This window comes from Euprymna scolopes, chromosome 10, assembly GCF_053919585.1.
Source record: "Euprymna scolopes isolate OS-2025 chromosome 10, ASM5391958v1, whole genome shotgun sequence".
NCBI lineage: Eukaryota > Metazoa > Mollusca > Cephalopoda > Sepiida > Sepiolidae > Euprymna > Euprymna scolopes.
The window spans coordinates 159,504,066-159,512,238 of NC_136491.1; positions in this window are offsets into that span (position 1 = coordinate 159,504,066).

Genomic DNA, 8,173 nt, shown 5'->3' on the forward strand with positions numbered 1-8,173 from the left:
TTGTATTTATTATGATTGATAAAATTTTGTATTTATTTTGATTGATAAAATTTTGTATTTATTATGATTGATAAAATTTTGTATTTATTATGATTGATAAAATTTTGTATTTATTATGATTGATAAAATTTTGTATTTATTATGATTGATAAAATTTTGTATTTATTTTGATTGATAAAAGTTTGTATTTATTTTGATTGATAAAATTTTGTATTTATTATGATTGATACAATTTTGTATTTATTATGATTGATAAATTTTTGTATTTATTATGATTGATAAAATTTTGTATTTATTTTGATTGATAAAATTTTGTATTTAATATGATTGATAAAATTTTGTATTTATTATGATTGATAAAATTTTGTATTTATTATGATTGATAAAATTTTGTATTTATTTTGATTGATAAAATTTTGTATTTATTATGATTGATAAAATTTTGTATTTATTATGATTGATAAAATTTTGTATTTATTATGATTGATAAAATTTTGTATTTATTATGATTGATAAAATTTTGTATTTATTTTGATTGATAAAAGTTTGTATTTATTATGATTGATAAAATTTTGTATTTGTTATCATTGATAAAATTTTGTATTTATTTTGATTGATAAAATTTTGTATTTTTTTTTATTAATAAAATTTTGTATTTATTATGATTGATAAAATTTTGTATTTATTTTGATTGATAAAATTTTGTATTTATTATGATTGATAAAATTTTGTATTTGTTATCATTGATAAAATTTTGTATTTATTTTGATTGATAAAATTTTGTATTTTTTTTTATTAATAAAATTTTGTATTTATTATGATTGATAAACTTTTGTATTTATTTTGATTGATAAACTTTTGTATTTATTTTGATTGATAAAATTTTGTATTTATTTTGATTGATAAAATTTTGTATTTATTTTGATTGATAAATTTTGTATTTATTATGATTGATAAAATTTTGTATTTATTTTGATTGATAAAATTTTGTATTTGTTATGATTGATAAAATTTTGTATTTATTTTGATTGATAAAAGTTTGTATTTATTTTGATTGATAAAATTTTGTATTTATTTTGATTGATAAATTTTGTATTTATTATGATTGATAAAATTTTGTATTTATTTTGATTGATAAATTTTGTATTTATTTTGATTGATAAAATTTTGTATTTATTATGATTGATAAAATTTTGTATTTATTATGATTGATAAAATTTTGTATTTATTATGATTGATAAAATTTTTGTATTTATTTTGATTGATAAAATTTTGTATTTATTTTGATTGATAAAATTTTGTATTTATTTTGATTGATAAAATTTTGTATTTATTATGATTGATAAAATTTTGTATTTATTATGATTGATAAAATTTTGTATTTATTTTGATTGATAAAATTTTGTATTTATTATGATTGATAAAATTTTGTATTTATTATGATTGATAAAATTTTGTATTTATTATGATTGATAAAATTTTGTATTTATTTTGATTGATAAAATTTTGTATTTATTATGATTGATAAAATTTTGTATTTATTATGATTGATAAAATTTTGTATTTATTATGATTGATAAAATTTTGTATTTATTATGATTGATAAAATTTTGTATTTATTATGATTGATAAAATTTTGTATTTATTTTGATTGATAAAATTTTGTATTTATTTTGATTGATAAAATTTTGTATTTGTTATGATTGATAAAATTTTGTATTTATTTTGATTGATAAAATTTTGTATTTATTATGATTAATAAAATTTTGTATTTTTTTTGATTGATAAAATTTTGTATTTATTATGATTGATACAATTTTGTATTTATTATGATTGATAAAATTTTGTATTTATTATGATTGATAAAATTGATAAAATTTTGTATTTATTATGATTGATAAAATTTTGTATTTATTTTGATTGATAAATTTTGTATTTATTTTGATTGATAAAATTTTGTATTTATTATGATTGATAAAATTTTGTATTTATTTTGATTGATAAAATTTTGTATTTATTATGATTGATAAAATTTTGTATTTATTATGATTGATAAAATTTTGTATTTATTTTGATTGAAAAAATTTTGTATTTATTATGATTGATAAAATTTTGTATTTATTATGATTGATAAAATTTTGTATTTATTTTGATTGATAAAATTTTGTATTTATTTTGATTGATAAAATTTTGTATTTATTTTGTTTGATTAAATTTTGTATTTATTTTGATTGATAAAATTGTGTATTTATTATGATTGATAAAATTTTGTATTTATTTTGATTGATAAAATTTTGTATTTATTTTGATTGATAAAGTTTTGTATTTATTATGATTTATAAACTTTTGTATTTATTATGATTGATAAAATTTTGTATTTATTATGATTGATAAAATTTTGTATTTATTATGATTGATAAAATTTTGTATTTATTATGATTGATAAAATTTTGTATTTATTTTGATTGATAAATTTTGTATTTATTTTGATTGATAAAATTTTGTATTTATTATGATTGATAAAATTTTGTATTTATTATGATTGATAAAATTTTGTATTTATTTTGATTGATAAAATTTTGTATTTATTATGATTGATAAAATTTTGTATTTATTATGATTGATAAAATTTTGTATTTATTATGATTGATAAAATTTTGTATTTATTTTGATTGATAAAATTTTGTATTTATTATGATTGATAAAATTTTGTATTTATTTTGATTGATAAAATTTTGTATTTATTATGATTGATAAAATTTTGTATTTATTATGATTGATAAAATTTTGTATTTATTATGATTGATAAAATTTTGTATTTATTTTGATTGATAAAATTTTGTATTTATTTTGATTGATAAAATTTTGTATTTATTTTGATTGATAAAATTTTGTATTTGTTATGATTGATAAAATTTTGTATTTATTTTGATTGATAAAATTTTGTATTTTTTTTGATTAATAAAATTTTGTATTTATTATGATTGATAAACTTTTGTATTTATTTTGATTGATAAACTTTTGTATTTATTTTGATTGATAAAATTTTGTATTTATTTTGATTGATAAAATTTTGTATTTATTTTGATTGATAAATTTTGTATTTATTATGATTGATAAAATTTTGTATTTATTTTGATTGATAAATTTTGTATTTATTTTGATTGATAGAATTTTGTATTTATTATGATTGATAAAATTTTGTATTTATTTTGATTGATAAAATTTTGTATTTATTATGATTGATAAAATTTTGTATTTATTTTGATTGATAAAATTTTGTATTTATTATGATTGATACAATTTTGTATTTATTATGATTGATAAAATTTTGTATTTATTATGATTGATAAAATTGATAAAATTTTGTATTTATTATAATTGATAAAATTTTGTATTTATTTTGATTGAAAAAATTTTGTATTTATTATGATTGATAAAATTTTGTATTTATTATGATTGATAAAATTTTGTATTTATTTTGATTGATAAAATTTTGTATTTATTTTGATTGATAAAATTTTGTATTTATTTTGCTTGATTAAATTTTGTATTTATTTTGATTGATAAAATTGTGTATTTATTATGATTGATAAAATTTTGTATTTATTTTGATTGATAAATTTTGTATTTATTTTGATTGATAAAATTTTGTATTTATTATGATTTATAAACTTTTGTATTTATTATGATTGATAAAATTTTGTATTTATTATGATTGATAAAATTTTGTATTTATTATGATTGATAAAATTTTGTATTTATTTTGATTGATAAAATTTTGTATTTATTTTGCTTGATTAAATTTTGTATTTATTTTGATTGATAAAATTGTGTATTTATTATGATTGATAAAATTTTGTATTTATTTTGATTGATAAAATTTTGTATTTATTTTGATTGATAAAATTTTGTATTTATTATGATTGATAAAATTTTGTATTTATTATGATTGATAAAATTTTGTATTTATTATGATTGATAAAATTTTGTATTTATTTTGATTGATAAATTTTGTATTTATTTTGATTGATAAAATTTTGTATTTATTATGATTGATAAAATTTCGTATTTATTATGATTGATAAAATTTTGTATTTATTTTGATTGATAAAATTTTGTATTTATTATGATTGATAAAATTTTGTATTTATTATGATTGATAAAATTTTGTATTTATTATGATTGATAAAATTTTGTATTTATTTTGATTGATAAAATTTTGTATTTATTATGATTGATAAAATTTTGTATTTATTATGATTGATAAAATTTTGTATTTATTATGATTGATAAAATTTTGTATTTATTATGATTGATAAAATTTTGTATTTATTATGATTGATAAAATTTTGTATTTATTTTGATTGATAAAATTTTGTATTTATTTTGATTGATTAAATTTTGTATTTATTTTGATTGATAAAATTTTGTATTTGTTATGATTGATAAAATTTTGTATTTATTTTGATTGATAAAATTTTGTATTTTTTTTGATTAATAAAATTTTGTATTTATTATGATTGATAAACTTTTGTATTTATTTTGATTGATAAACTTTTGTATTTATTTTGATTGATAAAATTTTGTATTTATTTTGATTGATAAAATTTTGTATTTATTTTGATTGATAAATTTTGTATTTATTATGATTGATAAAATTTTGTATTTATTTTGATTGATAAATTTTGTATTTATTTTGATTGATAAAATTTTGTATTTATTATGATTGATAAAATTTTGTATTTATTTTGATTGATAAAATTTTGTATTTATTATGATTGATAAAATTTTGTATTTATTTTGATTGATAAAATTTTGTATTTATTATGATTGATAATATTTTGTATTTATTATGATTGATAAAATTTTGTATTTATTATGATTGATAAAATTGATAAAATTTTGTATTTATTATGATTGATAAAATTTTGTATTTATTTTGATTGATAAATTTTGTATTTATTTTGATTGATAAAATTTTGTATTTATTATGATTGATAAAATTTTGTATTTATTTTGATTGATAAAATTTTGTATTTATTATGATTGATAAAATTTTGTATTTATTATGATTGATAAAATTTTGTATTTATTATGATTGATAAAATTTTGTATTTATTTTGATTGATAAAATTTTGTATTTATTATGATTGATAAAATTTTGTATTTATTATGATTGATAAAATTTTGTATTTATTATGATTGATAAAATTTTGTATTTATTATGATTGATAAAATTTTGTATTTATTTTGATTGATAAAAGTTTGTATTTATTATGATTGATAAAATTTTGTATTTATTTTGATTGATAAAATTTTGTATTTATTATGATTGATAAAATTTTTGTATTTATTTTGATTGATAAAATTTTGTATTTATTTTGATTGATAAAATTTTGTATTTATTTTGATTGATAAAATTTTGTATTTATTATGATTGATAAAATTTTGTATTTATTATGATTGATAAAATTTTGTATTTATTTTGATTGATAAAATTTTGTATTTATTTTGATTGATAAATTTTGTATTTATTATGATTGATAAAATTTTGTATTTATTTTGATTGATAAATTTTGTATTTATTTTGATTGATAAAATTTTGTATTTATTATGATTGATAAAATTTTGTATTTATTTTTATTGATAAAATTTTGTATTTATTATGATTGATAAAATTTTGTATTTATTTTGATTGATAAAATTTTGTATTTATTATGATTGATACAATTTTGTATTTATTATGATTGATAGAATTTTGTATTTATTATGATTGATAAAATTGATAAAATATTGTATTTATTATGATTGATAAAATTTTGTATTTATTTTGATTGATAAATTTTGTATTTATTTTGATTGATAAAATTTTGTATTTATTATGATTGATAAAATTTTGTATTTATTTTGATTGATAAAATTTTGTATTTATTATGATTGATAAAATTTTGTATTTATTATGATTGATAAAATTTTGTATTTATTATGATTGATAAAATTTTGTATTTATTTTGATTGATAAAATTTTGTATTTATTATGATTGATAAAATTTTGTATTTATTATGATTGATAAAATTTTGTATTTATTATGATTGATAAAATTTTGTATTTATTATGATTGATAAAATTTTGTATTTATTTTGATTGATAAAAGTTTGTATTTATTATGATTGATAAAATTTTGTATTTATTTTGATTGATAAAATTTTGTATTTATTATGATTGATAAAATTTTTGTATTTATTTTGATTGATAAAATTTTGTATTTATTTTGATTGATAAAATTTTGTATTTATTTTGATTGATAAAATTTTGTATTTATTATGATTGATAAAATTTTGTATTTATTATGATTGATAAAATTTTGTATTTATTTTGATTGATAAAATTTTGTATTTATTGTGATTGATAAAATTTTGTATTTATTATGATTGATAAAATTTTGTATTTATTATGATTGATAAAATTTTGTATTTATTTTGATTGATAAAATTTTGTATTTATTATGATTGATAAAATTTTGTATTTATTATGATTGATAAAATTTTGTATTTATTATGATTGATAAAATTTTGTATTTATTATGATTGATAAAATTTTGTATTTATTATGATTGATAAAATTTTGTATTTATTTTGATTGATAAAATTTTGTATTTATTTTGATTGATAAAATTTTGTATTTATTTTGATTGATAAAATTTTGTATTTGTTATGATTGATAAAATTTTGTATTTATTTTGATTGATAAAATTTTGTATTTTTTTTGATTAATAAAATTTTGTATTTATTATTATTGATAAACTTTTGTATTTATTTTGATTGATAAACTTTTGTATTTATTTTGATTGATAAAATTTTGTATTTATTTTGATTGATAAAATTTTGTATTTATTTTGATTGATAAATTTTGTATTTATTATGATTGATAAAATTTTGTATTTATTTTGATTGATAAATTTTGTATTTATTTTGATTGATAAAATTTTGTATTTATTATGATTGATAAAATTTTGTATTTATTTTGATTGATAAAATTTTGTATTTATTATGATTGATAAAATTTTGTATTTATTTTGATTGATAAAATTTTGTATTTATTATGATTGATACAATTTTGTATTTATTATGATTGATAAAATTTTGTATTTATTATGATTGATAAAATTTTGTATTTATTTTGATTGATAAAATTTTGTATTTATTATGATTGATAAAATTTTTGTATTTATTTTGATTGATAAAATTTTGTATTTATTTTGATTGATAAAATTTTGTATTTATTATGATTGATAAAATTTTGTATTTATTATGATTGATAAAATTTTGTATTTATTTTGATTAATAAAATTTTGTATTTATTTTGATTGATAAAATTTTGTATTTGTTATGATTGATAAAATTTTGTATTTATTTTGATTGATAAAATTTTGTATTTATTATGATTAATAAAATTTTGTATTTTTTTTGATTGATAAAATTTTGTATTTATTATGATTGATACAATTTTGTATTTATTATGATTGATAAAATTTTGTATTTATTATGATTGATAAAATTGATAAAATTTTGTATTTATTATGATTGATAAAATTTTGTATTTATTTTGATTGATAAATTTTGTATTTATTTTGATTGATAAAATTTTGTATTTATTATGATTGATAAAATTTTGTATTTATTTTGATTGATAAAATTTTGTATTTATTATGATTGATAAAATTTTGTATTTATTATGATTGATAAAATTTTGTATTTATTTTGATTGATAAAATTTTGTATTTATTTTGATTGATAAAATTTTGTATTTATTTTGCTTGATTAAATTTTGTATTTATTTTGATTGATAAAATTTTGTATTTATTATGATTGATAAAATTTTGTATTTATTTTGATTGATAAAATTTTGTATTTATTTTGATTGATAAAATTTTGTATTTATTATGATTTATAAACTTTTGTATTTATTATGATTGATAAAATTTTGTATTTATTATGATTGATAAAATTTTGTATTTATTATGATTGATAAAATTTTGTATTTATTATGATTGATAAAATTTTGTATTTATTTTGATTGATAAACTTTTGTATTTATTTTGATTGATATAATTTTGTATTTATTGTGATTGATAAAATTTTGTATTTATTTTGATTGATAAATTTTGTA